Here is a 14,385-nt window from a genome sequence, read left to right as displayed (position 1 = left end):
CATTGTTGATATTTACACTGACATGATAGGTCGTGACCAGGACACTGTAGCTCTACGTTTGTGCCCTGGATACCTTAGTTGGACGTGCGGTCGTGACCCGGGCACCGTGGCTATACATATGCTCGTGACCCGGACACCGTAGCATGTACGTTTGTGACCCGGACACCGTAGATATATTCAGGTTTGTGACCCGGACACCGTGACCATAACTTTGTGACCCGGACTCCATAACCGTAACTTTGTAACCCGGACACCGTGACCGTAACTTTGTGACCCGGACACCGTGACCGTAACTTTGTGACCCGGACACCGTGACCATAACTTTGTGACCCGGACTCCATAACCGTAACTTTGTAACCCGGACACCGTGACCGTAACTTTGTGACCCGGACACCGTGACCGTAACTTTGTGACCCGGACACCGTGACCGTAACTTTGTGACCCGGACGCAGTAACTGTACATTCGATGATTCACCTCCTGCCACAGATCTGCTGCTCAGGTCATTACCAGGACACACATATATATATATATATATATATATATATATATATATATATATATATATATATATATATATAGACAGTTGGCGTGTGTGCGTTGATGACCAGATGTGCGAGAATCATATACAGGACCTGTGTGTGTCATCAGGGTCTGGTAGTAGTCGTTAATAAGACCTTACTGATGGTCTGTATGGTAGAAGTCGACCAGACGTGCACGTGTGGACAGCTGGCGTGGTGTCTCTGTACCACAACGCCAGGTCCAGCCACCCCCTCCCCACTCACACACACACACAAGAGGGTGCAGTACACACCTGTGTGTGCTCGCTGCTGGCTGGGGTGTGGGGCCCCAAGCCAGCCTCTGGGGGGGTCGGGTGTTGTGCTGCTGGTGCAGGAGACACTGCAGAATGATATGGGTGGTCACTGTGGTAGAGAGAGAGAGAGAGAGAGAGAGAGAGAGAGAGAGGAGATGGGGGGGAGTTGCTAGTTTCGTGCCTTCTTTAAACCCAACTTAAAAGATGTTGATCGACTTATATTCTGTAATTACTTAGAAAAATATAGATGTTGAAAATGGGGTGTTGTGGAAAGTAGTATTCGTAATGAAATTGGTAATCCATCTAGACGACCCATTATATAAATGTGATTAATAAAGATGACGTTATTAATGATTAATGAATATTATGATCTTACTGCATGTTTTGTGTCTTGTTGATACTGGTTTAGAACGTAGCCATCACAGCTCCGGCCGTCATACCCATGGGTCGTACCGTAGTGCTCGAAGGTCGTACCGTCGTACTCAAGGGTCGTACCGTCGTACTCAAGGGTCGTACCGTCGTGCTCAAGGGTCGTACCGTCATGCTCAAGGGTCGTACTGTCGTGCTCAAGGGTCATACCGTCGTGCTCAAGGGTCGTATCGTGGTGTTCAAGGGTCGTACCGTCGTGTTCAAGGGTCGTACCGTCGTGCTCAAGGGTCGTACCGTCATGCTCGAGGCTCGTACCGTCGTACTCAAGGGTCGTACCGTCGTGCTCAAGGGTCGTACCGTCATGCTCAAGGGTCGTACTGTCGTGCTCAAGGGTCGTACCGTCGTGCTCAAGGGTCGTATCGTGGTGTTCAAGGGTCGTACCGTCGTGTTCAAGGGTCGTACCGTCGTGCTCAAGGGTCGTACCGTCATGCTCAAGGGTCGTACCGTCATGTTCAAGGGTCGTACCGTCGTGCTCAAGGCACGTACCGTGGTGTTCAAGGGTCGTACCGTGGTGTTCAAGTGTCGTACTGTGGTGTTCAAGGCACGTACCGTCGTGTTCAATGGTCGTACCGTCGTGTTCAATGGTCGTACCGTCGTGCTCAAGGGTCGTATCGTCGTGCTCGAGGGTCGTACCGTCGTGCTCAATGGTTTATACGTCGGGATATTGTCGTCGTAATAGCAGTTTTCATGTTTCCATTTGTGACGTGTTTTTGATGACTGATGATGATGATGGTGGGGGGGGGATACGCTTGTGTTGACCCGGCTCTGTGTGTGTGTGTGTGTGTGTCGAGAAGGGCGTTGAACTATTGTACAATTTAGGAATGTATAAAGACCAGGTGTTCCCTTGTAATCTGTTTTACAGATGTCACATTACCATAATGGGTTGATGTTATTTCTGTTTTTGTTATTATTATGATTATTATTATTATTATTATTATTATTATTATTATTATTATTATTATTATTATTATTATTATGTGTATTATTATTGCTTTTGTTGTTGTTGTTAGATGTAAATTTTATATCACTTTTTCCCGCAAGTCATTAGTAAAATTACATTCGTGTCTGCGTATGAGACACGTGAACCTCTGATAGTAATGTGACCTGGCTAACCTAACGTGGAGGTGAGACCTCGCGTATGTACAGAAGTGTTGCTTCCATGATCCACACCACAGTGTGTGTGTGTGTGTGTGTGTGTGTGTGTGGGGGGGGGGGGGGCCTCCCGTGGCCAGGTCGGGGGCCATAAAATGTTTTCTGATTCATCAGGATCACATTTCTGCACGACAGGCGCTCTTATCTTTTATTTGATCATGACATACCATAATGATGATTAATGACTGCAAGAACAGCCCACCTCTCCTCCCGTGGGCGACACGCAAGCACGCGTGTCTGCCTCCCTCCCCGCCGTGTGTGTGTGTGTGTGTGTCGTGGAGCGGGGTGTGTGTGTGTGTGTCGTGGAGCGGGGTGTGTGTGTGTGTGTCGTGGAGCGGGGTGTGTGTGGCGGGGTGGCCCGTGGTGTTAACACCAGGTAGGATGGTGGAACTATAGGTCCAGGATTGTTCAGGCGTGTCCACACCAGAACACACACACCAGATACGCCAGACTTTATGATGTTCATTTGACTGAACGCACAAAAAAAGTGGTTGATGATCCAGGATGTAATAAAAAACTTTTGATATTATTGATACGAGACTCCAGTGTGGGTGACCAGAATGGTTATTACGTAGTAACCAATCATTAGTGTCATGTTAATACCCGGATATATTTCTCTTAGCTGAGCAAGATCTCTCTCATCACCTGATGATCAAGACTGTATTGATGTCTGAAGATGAGGCGAGGGACAGAGACCTGTGTGCTTGCAGTACACCTTTACTGAGACATACTAACACCTCAGATGTACTTACGTCTTAGTGCTGTAAGTAGATGGTCTGTCTCATAGAATCTGGGGTCATCCAAGTGATTTTTTATATACATTTCCTCCCCATACGTTCCCCATGTTAGTATTCGACGCCATTAATGCCCTTCCTGTAGTAGATCCTTGGCGCTCGCTGAGCAATGTCCCGAGTCCTTCCTCATGGTGAGGGTGAGAACCTGACGCCATGTAAGGGTAGGTAGTGGTCGCCTCAGCCCCGGCAGAGGAACCCGGACCTTCCTGCCTCACCCAGGGAGGAACTACATTGCTCAGGTCGCCTCGGCGCGCGCGCTCACCTGCCCACGCCCTAACCCTCCCCCCGTAGGCCACTGACCACATTGGTCACGGTACTGACATGGTACGCTGACGTCTTCGGTGTGAAGGTACGACCCCTGAGCACGACGGTAAGACCCTTGAGCACGACGGTACGACCCTTGACCACGACGGTACGACCCTTGAGCACGACGATACGACCCTTGAGCACGACGATACGACCCTTGAACACAACGGTACGACCCTTGAGCACGACGATACGACCCTTGAACACAACGGTGCGACCCTTGAACACAACGGTACGACCCTTGAGCACGACGATACGACCCTTGAACACACGGTGCGACCTTGAACACAACGGTACGACCCTTGAGCACGACGGTACGACCCTTGAACACAACGGTACGACCCTTGAGCACGACGGTACGACCCTTGAACACAACGGTACGACCCTTGAGCACGACGATACGACCCTTGAACACAACGGTGCGACCCTTGAACACAACGGTACGACCCTTGAGCACGACGATACGACCCTTGAACACAACGGTGCGACCCTTGAACACAACGGTACGACCCTTGAGCACGACGATACGACCCTTGAACACAACGGTACGACCCTTGAGCACGACGGTACGACCCTTGAACACAACGGTACGACCCTTGAGCACGACGATACGACCCTTGAACACAACGGTACGACCCTTGAGCACGACGGTACGACTCTTGAGCACGACGGTACGACTCTTGAGCACGACGATACGACCCTTGAGCACGACGATACGACCCTTGAACACAACGGTACGACCCTTGAGCACGACGGGACGACCCTTGAGCACGACGGGACGACCCTTGAACACGACGGTACGACCCTTGAGCACGACGATACGACCCTTGAACACGACGATGCGACCCTTGAGCACGACGGTACGACCCTTGAGCACGACGGTACGACCCTTGAGCACGACGATACGACCCTTGAGCACGACGATACGACCCTTGAGCACGACGATACGACCCTTGAACACGACGATGCGACCCTTGAACACGACGGTACGACCCTTGAGCACGACGGTACGACCCTTGAGCACGACGATACGACCCTTGAGCACGACGATACGACCCTTGAACACAACGGTACGACCCTTGAGCACGACGATACGACCCTTGAACAAAACGGTGCGACCCTTGAGCACGACGGTGCGACCCTTGAACACGACGATACGACCCTTGGATATGATGGCCTGACCTGTGACCCGGCTCACAACGCTGACACAGAGTCGGGCCATTTTACCCAGGTGTGTGTGAGCCAATCTGGTGAGGGAAGACCTCGGAAGGGAAGGATCATGACCATGCCAGTGGTGGACACTGTAGTATAGTACACATGGTGAGGTGTAGACTGACCCACAGCATTAAACCGTAGTTGTGTGAGCTCGTCCGCCAGGTGTACCTGTCATCCCGTAACGCTGTGGTGTTATAGCCTTCATTCCAGTAACGTCATACGTTACTGGTTTCGTTGGACAAGAAGTGTTACTGTGACTCGGTTTCCATTACAGTATCACTGTCACACATCCCATGGGTACGTACCGTCAGGGGAGAATGGTGGATGGCCGGGGTGTAGCTCCTGCAAGACCAGCTGGTACGATCTTTTGCTCAATTTTCGTGAGTCCTGTGTTAGGTGTACACACCCTCAGACGTGGGGGCGAGATCTTGGCCTCCGGGGAGGCATGGTGATGTGTGACCACCTGTCTGTGGTCACGGGCCATCACGTGTTACGTAACGCCACACATTGTGTCTTCACTCGGAGGGAGCGTGTATCAGGTCAGGTCACGGACCAGTGTACCTCCTGTTTGCCCTCCACCAGTTCAAGCTGAAAACATTTCCTTTTTCCAGTTCATTGTGTTGATCCTCAGACCACAGGATGTCTGGACTGACGCACCTCGACCCCTCCTCCTCCATCTTACCCCCTGGCCAGACCAGAGGGCCCGGACGCAAGGCGTCCTGTACCCCGCCACAGCCAGCCACGAGGATGGTGCTTCATTCTTTCTCTCTCTTTCTTCTTCCAGGTCCTGGAGAGTCACGGACGGGACGAGTCATCGTTGGACGCGTCGGTGAGTGTTGTTTGTCTGTGCCAAGTTTGGTGAAGCGAGGGGGCGCCTCTGAGGGAGGCGGTTCTGAAGCTTAATCTGTAACATATACCTGAGCTAGTGTACATCAGGGTATACTGGGTTAATCAGGGTATACGAGGTTAATCAGGGTATACGAGGTTAATCAGGGTATACGAGGTTAATCAGGGTATACTGGGTTAATCAGGGTATACGAGGTTAATCAGGGTATACTGGGTTAATCAGGGTATACGAGGTTAATCAGGGTATACGAGGTTAATCAGGGTATACTGGGTTAATCAGGGTATACGAGGTTAATCAGGGTATACGAGGTTAATCAGGGTATACTGGGTTAATCAGGGTATACGAGGTTAATCAGGGTATACTGGGTTAATCAGGGTATACGAGGTTAATCAGGGTATACGAGGTTAATCAGGGTATACGAGGTTATACTGGGTTAATCAGGGTATACTGAGTTAATCAGGGTATACGAGGTTAATCAGGGTATACTGGGTTAATCAGGGTATACTGGGTTAATCAGGGTATACGAGGTTAATCAGGGTATACGAGGTTAATCAGGGTATACTGGGTTAATCAGGGTATACGAGGTTAATCAGGGTATACTGGGTTAATCAGGGTATACGAGGTTAATCAGGGTATACGAGGTTAATCAGGGTATACGAGGTTAATCAGGGTATACTGGGTTAATCAGGGTATACTGAGTTAATCAGGGTATACGGGTTAATCAGGGTATACTGGGTTAATCAGGGTATACGAGGTTAATCAGGGTATACGAGGTTAATCAGGGTATACGAGGTTAATCAGGGTATACTGGGTTAATCAGGGTATACTGGGTTAATCAGGGTATACGAGGTTAATCAGGTTACGAGGTTAATCAGGTTACTGGGTTAATCAGGGTATACTGGGTTAATCAGGGTATAGAGGTTATCAGTTACAGGTTAATCAGGGTATACTGGGTTAATCAGGGTAAACTGAGTTAATCAGGGTATACGAGTTAATCAGGGTATAACGAGGTTAATCAGGTATACTGGTTAATCAGGTATACTGAGTTAATCAGGGTATACTGGGTTAATCAGGGTATACTGAGTTAATCAGGGTATAACGAGGTTAATCAGGGTTATACTGGTTAATCAGGGTATACGAGGTTAATCAGGGTTATACTGGGTTAATCAGGGTTATACGAGGTTAATCAGGGTTATACGAGGTTAATCAGGTATACTGGGTTAATCAGGGTATAACGAGGTTAATCAGGTATACTGGTTAATCAGGTATACTGGGTTAATCAGGGTATAACGAGGTTAATCAGGGTATAACGAGGTTAATCAGGGTTATACGAGGTTAATCAGGTATACTGGTTAATCAGGGTATAACGAGGTTAATCAGGGTATAACGAGGTTAATCAGGGTATACGAGGTAATCAGGGTATACTGGGTTAATCAGGTATACGAGGTTAATCAGGGTATACTGGTTAATCAGGGTATACGAGGTTATACTGGGTTAATCAGGGTTATACTGGTTAATCAGGTATACGAGGTTAATCAGGGTATACGAGGTTAATCAGGGTATACTGGGTTAATCAGGGTATAACGAGGTTAATCAGGGTTATACTGGTTAATCAGGTATACTGGGTTAATCAGGTATACTGGTTAATCAGGGTATAACGAGGTTAATCAGGGTATAACGAGGTTAATCAGGTATACTGAGTTAATCAGGGTATACGAGGTTATACTGGGTTAATCAGGGTATATGGGTTAATCAGGGTATACTGGTTAATCAGGGTATACTGGGTTAATCAGGGTATAACGAGGTTAATCAGGGTATACGAGGTTAATCAGGGTATACTGGTTAATCAGGGTATTACTGGGTTAATCAGGTATACGAGGTTATACTGGGTTAATCAGGTATACTGAGTTAATCAGGGTATACGAGGTAATCAGGGTATACTGGTTAATCAGGGTATATGGGTTAATCAGGGTTATACTGAGTTAATCAGGGTATAACGAGGTTAATCAGGGTTATACTGGGTTAATCAGGTATACGAGGTTAATCAGGGTTTACTGGGTTAATCAGGGTTATACTGGGTTAATCAGGGTTATACTGGGTTAATCAGGTATACTGAGTTAATCAGGGTATACTGGTTAATCAGGGTATAACGAGGTTAATCAGGTATACTGAGTTAATCAGGGTATACTGAGTTAATCAGGGTATACTGAGTTAATCAGGGTATATGGGTTAATCAGGGTTATACTGGTTAATCAGGTATACGAGGTTATACTGGGTTAATCAGGGTATAACGAGGTTAATCAGGGTATACGAGGTAATCAGGGTATACTGAGTTAATCAGGGTATAACGAGGTTAATCAGGGTATAACGAGGTTAATCAGGTATACTGGTTAATCAGGGTATACGAGTTAATCAGGGTATACTGGTTAATCAGGTATACGAGGTTAATCAGGGTATACGAGGTTAATCAGGGTATACTGAGTTAATCAGGGTATAACGAGGTTAATCAGGTATACTGGTTAATCAGGGTATACGAGGTAATCAGGGTATACGAGGTAATCAGGGTATACGAGGTAATCAGGGTATACGAGGTTAAACAGGGTATACGAGGTAATCAGGGTATACGAGGTAATCAGGGTATACTGGTTAATCAGGGTATACGAGGTTAATCAGGGTATACGAGGTAATCAGGGTATACGAGGTTAATCAGGGTATACGAGGTAATCAGGGTATACTGAGTTAATCAGGGTATAACGAGGTTAATCAGGTATACGAGGTTAATCAGGGTATAACGAGGTTAATCAGGGTTATACTGGTTAATCAGGTATACTGGGTTAATCAGGGTTTACTGGGTTAATCAGGTATACTGAGTTAATCAGGGTATACGAGGTAATCAGGGTATACGAGGTTAATCAGGGTATACGAGGTAATCAGGGTATACTGAGTTAATCAGGGTATACGAGGTTAATCAGGTATACTGAGTTAATCAGGGTATACTGAGTTAATCAGGGTATACTGAGTTAATCAGGGTATAACGAGGTTAATCAGGTATACTGAGTTAATCAGGGTATACTGAGTTAATCAGGGTATACGAGTTAATCAGGGTATACGAGGTAATCAGGGTATACGAGTTAATCAGGGTATACGAGGTAATCAGGGTATACTGAGTTAATCAGGGTATACGAGGTAATCAGGGTATACGAGTTAATCAGGGTATACGAGGTTAAACAGGGTATACGAGGTTAATCAGGTATACTGAGTTAATCAGGGTATACTGGTTAATCAGGGTATAACGAGGTTAATCAGGGTTTACTGGGTTAATCAGGTATACTGAGTTAATCAGGGTATACGAGTTAATCAGGTATACGAGGTTAATCAGGGTTATACTGGTTAATCAGGTATACTGAGTTAATCAGGGTATACTGAGTTAATCAGGGTATACGAGTTAATCAGGGTATAACGAGGTTAATCAGGTATACGAGGTTAATCAGGGTTTACTGGGTTAATCAGGGTATAACGAGGTTAATCAGGTATACGAGGTTATACAACTTGGGCCAGTGCACATCACAGGTTCATGTACCAGAGTGTACAACACAGCCAGGTTCATTAGGATGTACAACAGTGGTACGTAGGTGTACTATAGTACATAACAGGCAGGCAGTTGTACCAGTGAACAACTCAGGGAAGTGTGCCGCAGTGTACAGCACAGAGAGATGTACTAGTGTACATCACAGGCACGTTTACTAAGCCTCTACCCTTTCGTGACGTCACCGCTAAGCCTTTAGCTCGACTGTTGAAATTAGCAGCTGATGCTGTCGTAGTTGTGTGTGTCATACGTGGGGTATTTACTTTATAACAGCGAAGCAACGAATTCGTGGAGCACCTTTATAAAGTCATTTCCAATAGTCATTGTCATGGACGAATACGAAGATGAGCGAAATTATGTTAATGAGGTCAGGTGGCCAGCTGAGTGTCAGGGTATGTTATTAAGGTCAGGTGGCCCCTGGGAGACCAGCTAAGTGTCAGGATATGTTTATGAGGTCAGGTGGTCCTCTGGGAGGTCGGTGAGTGTCAGGATATGTTAATGAGGTCAGGTGGCCCCCTTATAAGTCAGTGAGTGTCAGGATATGTTAATGAGGTCACGTGGCCCCCTGGGAGGCCAGCTAAGTGTCAGGGTATATTATTAAGGTCTGGTGACTCCTTGATGGCCAGCTGAGTGACAGGACATGTTAATGAGGTTAAGAGGCCCCTCGGTGACCAGCCGAATGACAGGACATGTTATTGAGGTCAGGTGGAAGCTGTGTGGCCAGGCGGGTGTCAGGACGTGTTCATGAGGTCAGGTAGCCACTGGGTGGTCAGCTGGGTGTCAAGACATGATGTTGAGGTCAGGTGGCCTCTTGTGTAGGGAACTGAGTGACAGGACATGGTAGTGAGGTCCACAACTGCACTCAGACGCTTACCATATCAAGGGCTACAACCACAATCACAAAAATAACTTATATCTGAGGCTACGACAACTATTACACATGAAGGAGTGTTGTGTTCTACAACCACACTGACGTACACACGTCTGGCTCAGCAGCCACACTCTGACCTTAAGCACGTAAGTTCTAGATTATGTTTTTGTCCTGCATGGTAAGTCGTGGTAATAACTGATGTTTTATGTTGCTGATGAAATCTTTACTTGAGGTAAATTAAGAAAGTTGAATGTGGGACAGAGTTCGACCCGCACCCAGTCAGTCTCTGTGTTGTGATGATGATGCTACAGTGTTGTTTATGCACATGTTGTACCCACTGCACACTGATTGGTCCAGGGTAACAAAGGGGGTTGTCAAACATTGTAACTGCTCCAGGGTTAGCTGTGAGAATATCATACAGTGTGGATGGCCCAGGGTAGTTGACGGGGTTGTCAAACAGTGTGGCTGGTCTAGTGTAGCTGTAGGTGGTGTCAGACAGTGTGGTTGGTCTAGTGTAGCTGCAGGTGGTGTCAGACAGTATGGCTGGTCTAGCGTACCTTCAGTTGGTGTCAGACAGTGTAGCTGGTCTAGTGTAGCTGTAGGTGTTGTCAGACAGTGTGGCTGATCTAGTGTAGCTATAGGTGGTGTCATGCAATGTGGCTGGTCTAGTGTAGCTGAAGGTGGTGTCCGACAGTGTGGTTGGTCTAGTGTAGCTGCGGTTGGTGTTAGACAGTGTAGCTGCAGGTGGTGTCAGACAGTGTGGCTGGTCTTGTGTAGCTATAAGGGGGGTCAGACAGTGTGGCTGTTCTAGTGTAGCTGTAGGTGCTGTCAGACAGTGTGGCTGGTCTAGCATAGCTGTAGGTAGTGTCAGACAGTGTGGCTAGTCTAATGTAGTTGCAGGTGGTGTCGCAGTGTGGCTGGTCTAGTGTAGCTGTAGGTGATGTCAGACAGTGTGGCTGGTCCAGTGTAGCTATAGGAGGTGTCAGAGTGTGTGGCTGATCAAGTGTAGTTGCAAGTGGTGTCAGACAGTGTGGCTGGTCTAGAGTACTGTAAGTGGTGTCAGACAGTGAGGCTGATCTAGTGTAGTTGTAGGTGGTGTCAGTGTGGCTGGTCTAGTGAAGGTGATGTTAGAGTGTGGTTGGTCTAGTGTAGCTGTAGATGGTGTCAGTGTGGCTGATTTAGTGTAGCTTCAAGAGGTGTCAGACAGTATGGCTGATCTACTGTAGTTGTAGGTGGTGTCAGACAGTATGGCTGGTCTAGTGTATCTATAGGTGGTGTCAGACAGTGTGGCTGATCTAGTGTAGCTGTAGATTGTGTCAGACAGTATGGCTGATCTAGTGTAGCTGCAGGTGACGTCATGCAGTGTGGCTGGTGTAGTGTAGCTGAAGGTGGTATCCGACAGAGGCTGGTCTAGTATTGCTGCAGTTGGTGTCATACAGTGTAGCAGGAGGTGGTGTCAGACAGTGTGGCTGGTCTAGTGTAGCTGTAAGTGGGGTCAGATAGTGTGTCTGGTCTAGTGTAGTTGGTGTCAGATAGTGTGGCTGGTCTAGTGTAGCTGTAGATGGTGTCAGACATTGTGGCTGGTCTAGTATAGTTGCAGGTGGTGTCACACAGTGTGGCTGGTCTAGTGTAGCTGTAGGCGGTGTCAGACAGTGTGGTTGGTCTAGTGTAGCTGTAGGTGGTGTCAGACAGTGTGGCTTATCTAGTGTAGCTGCAAGTGGTGTCAAACAGTGTGGCAGGTCTAGTGTAGCTGTAGGTGGTGTCAGCGAGTGAGGCTGATCTAGTTTAGCTATAGGTGGTGTCAGTCAGTGTGGCTGGTCTCTTGTAGCCGTAGGTGATATCAGAAAGTGTGGCTGGTCTAGTGTAGCTGTAGGTGGTGTCAGTGTGGCTGGTCTAGTGAAGGTGATGTTAGAAAGTGTGGCTAGTCTATTGTAGCTGTAGATGGTGTCAGAAAGTGTGGCTGATCTAGTGTAGCTGTAGATGGTGTCAGACAGTGTGATCTAGAGAAGGTTCAAGAGGTGTCAGACAGTATGGCTAGTCTAGTGTAGCTGTAGGTGGTGTCTGATAGTGTGGCTGGTCTGGTGTATCTGTAAGTGGTGTCAGACATTGTGGCTGATCTAGTGTAGCTGTAGGTGGTGCCAGTGTGGTTGGTGTAGTGAAGGTGATGTTAGACAGTGTGGCCAGTCTAGTGTAGCTGTAGGTGGTGTCAGACGATGTGGCAGATCCAGTTTAGCTGTAGATGGTGTCAGACATTGTGGCTGATCTAGTTTAGCTTCAAGAGGTGTCAGACAGTATGGCTGATCTAATGTAGCTGTAGGTGGTGTCAGACAGTGTGGCGGATCTGGTGTATCTGTAGGTGGTGTCAGAACAGTGTGGCAGATCTAGTGTAGCTGTAGATTGTGACAGATAGTATGGCTGATCTAGTGTAGCTGCAGGTGGTGTCATACAGTGTGGCTGGTCTAGTATAGCTGCAGTTGGTGTCAGACATTATAGCTGTAGATGGTGTCACACAATGTGGCTGATCTAGTGTAGCTGTAGGTAGTGTCAGACAGTGTGGCTTGTCTAGTGTAGGTGGTGTTAGACTGTGTGGTTGGTCTAGTATAGCTGTGGATGGTGTAGGTCACTGTGGCTGACCTATTGTAGCTGCAAGGGGTATCATTGTGGCTAGTCTAGTGTAGCTGTAAGTGGTATCAGACTGTGGCTGGTCTCGGTTAGCTTTAGGTGATGTCAAACAGTGTGGCTGGTCTAATGTAGCTGCAGTGGTGTCAGATAGTGTTGTTGGTCTAGTGTAGCTGTAGGTGGTGTCAGCCAATGTGGCTTCTCCAGTGTAGCTGCAGGTGGTGTCAGACAGTGTGGTTGGTCTAGATCAGCTGCAGGTGGTGGCAGTGTGTGCCTTGTCTAGTGTAGCTGTAGGAGGTGGCAGACAGTGTAACTGATCTAATGTAGCTGCAGGTGGTGTCAGACGGTGTTGTTGGTCTAATGTAGCTGTAGGTGCTATCAGACAATGTGTTTGATCTAGTATAGCTGTAGGTGCTGTCAGAGAGTGTGGCTGGTCTAGTGTAGTAGTAAATGCTGTCAGACAGTGTTGCTGATCTAGTGTAGCTGCAAACGGTGTCATAAAGTATGGGTGATATAGTGTAGCTTCTGGAGGTGTCAGACAGTGTGGCTGGTCTAGTGTATCAGTAGGTGGTGTCAGACTGTGTGGCTGGTCTAGTGTATGTGGTGTTAGACATTGTGGCTGGTCTAGTGTAGCTATAGGTGGTGTCAGTGTGGTTGATCTAGTGTAGCTATTGATGGTGTCAATGTGGTTGATCTAGTGTAGCTGCAAGTGGTGTCATTGTGGCTGGTCTAGTGTAGCTGTAGGTGATGTCAGACAGTATGGCTGGTCTAGTGTAGCTGTAGGTGGTGTCTGCGGATGGTCTAGTGTAGGTGCTGGAGGTGTCAGGCAGTGTGGGTGGTTAGCTGCAGGTAGTGTCAGACAGTGAGGTTGATCTAGTGTAGCTGTAGGTGGAGTCAGACAGTGTGGCTGGTGTAGCTGTAGGTGGTGTCAGACAGTGTGGCTGGTGTAGCTGTAGGTGGTGTCAGATAATGTGGCTGGTCAGATATAGCTGCAGGTGGTGTCAGACAGTTTGGCTGGTCTGATGTTGCTGCAGGTGGTGTCAGACAGTTTGGCTGGTCTAGTGTAACTGCAAGTGGTGTCCGACAGTGTGGCTGGTCTTGTGTAGCTCTAGGTGGGAGCAGACAGTGTGGCTGGCCTAGTGTAGCTGCAAATGGTGTCAGACAGTGTGGCTCTTGTGGATCTGCAGATGGTGTCAGTTGGCTGGTCTAGTGTAGCTGTAGGTGGTGTTAGTGTGGCTGGTCTAGTGAAGCTGCAGGTGGTGTCAGACAGTGTGGCTGGTGTAGTGTTGTTGAAGGTGGTGTCAGACAGTGTGGCTGGTTAGTGTTGTTGCGGTTGGTGTCAGACAGTGTGGCTGGTCTGGTGTAGCTGTAGGTGGTGTCAGAAAGTTTGGCTGGTCTAGTCTAGGTTCAGCTGGTGTCAGACAGTGTGGCTGGTCTTGCGTAGCTGTTTGTGGTGTCAGACTGTGGTTGGTCTAGAATAGCTGTCGGTCGTGTTTGGTAGTGTGACTAGTGCGGAACATTAGTAGGATAAGTTAGATAATGTGGCTGTTCCAAGGTAGCTGTGAGAGGTGTCAGACAGTGTAGCTGGCCCAGACTAACCGTGGGAAGTGCCAGGCAGTCAGGCTGGTCTAAGGTAGTGGTGGAGGGATGCGATAGTATCAAACAGTGTGGCAGGTCCAGGGTAATGGCATGGGAGTCGAGATGGTGTCAAGCAGTGGGACTTGTCCAGGGTGGTGGCGGGGGATTTGAGGTGG

At 47.9% G+C, this 14,385-nt stretch overlaps 1 long non-coding RNA gene across 1 annotated transcript in view; it reads left to right on the top strand.

Annotated features, from left to right (window-relative positions):
- The window catches only part of LOC139754469 (uncharacterized), a 604,696-nt gene extending 599,124 nt beyond the window's left edge, over positions 1-5,572 (top strand). The window contains exon 4 of the long non-coding RNA XR_011713890.1: positions 5,493-5,572. This is a non-coding gene — a long non-coding RNA (uncharacterized lncRNA). The remainder of the gene's footprint in view (positions 1-5,492) is intronic.
- Positions 5,573-14,385: the final 8,813 nt, after the last annotated feature.

This window comes from Panulirus ornatus, chromosome 17 (assembly GCF_036320965.1).
Source record: "Panulirus ornatus isolate Po-2019 chromosome 17, ASM3632096v1, whole genome shotgun sequence".
NCBI lineage: Eukaryota > Metazoa > Arthropoda > Malacostraca > Decapoda > Palinuridae > Panulirus > Panulirus ornatus.
Note: the sequence above shows the minus strand (reverse complement) of the source record. Positions and strands in the feature narration are given on the sequence as shown.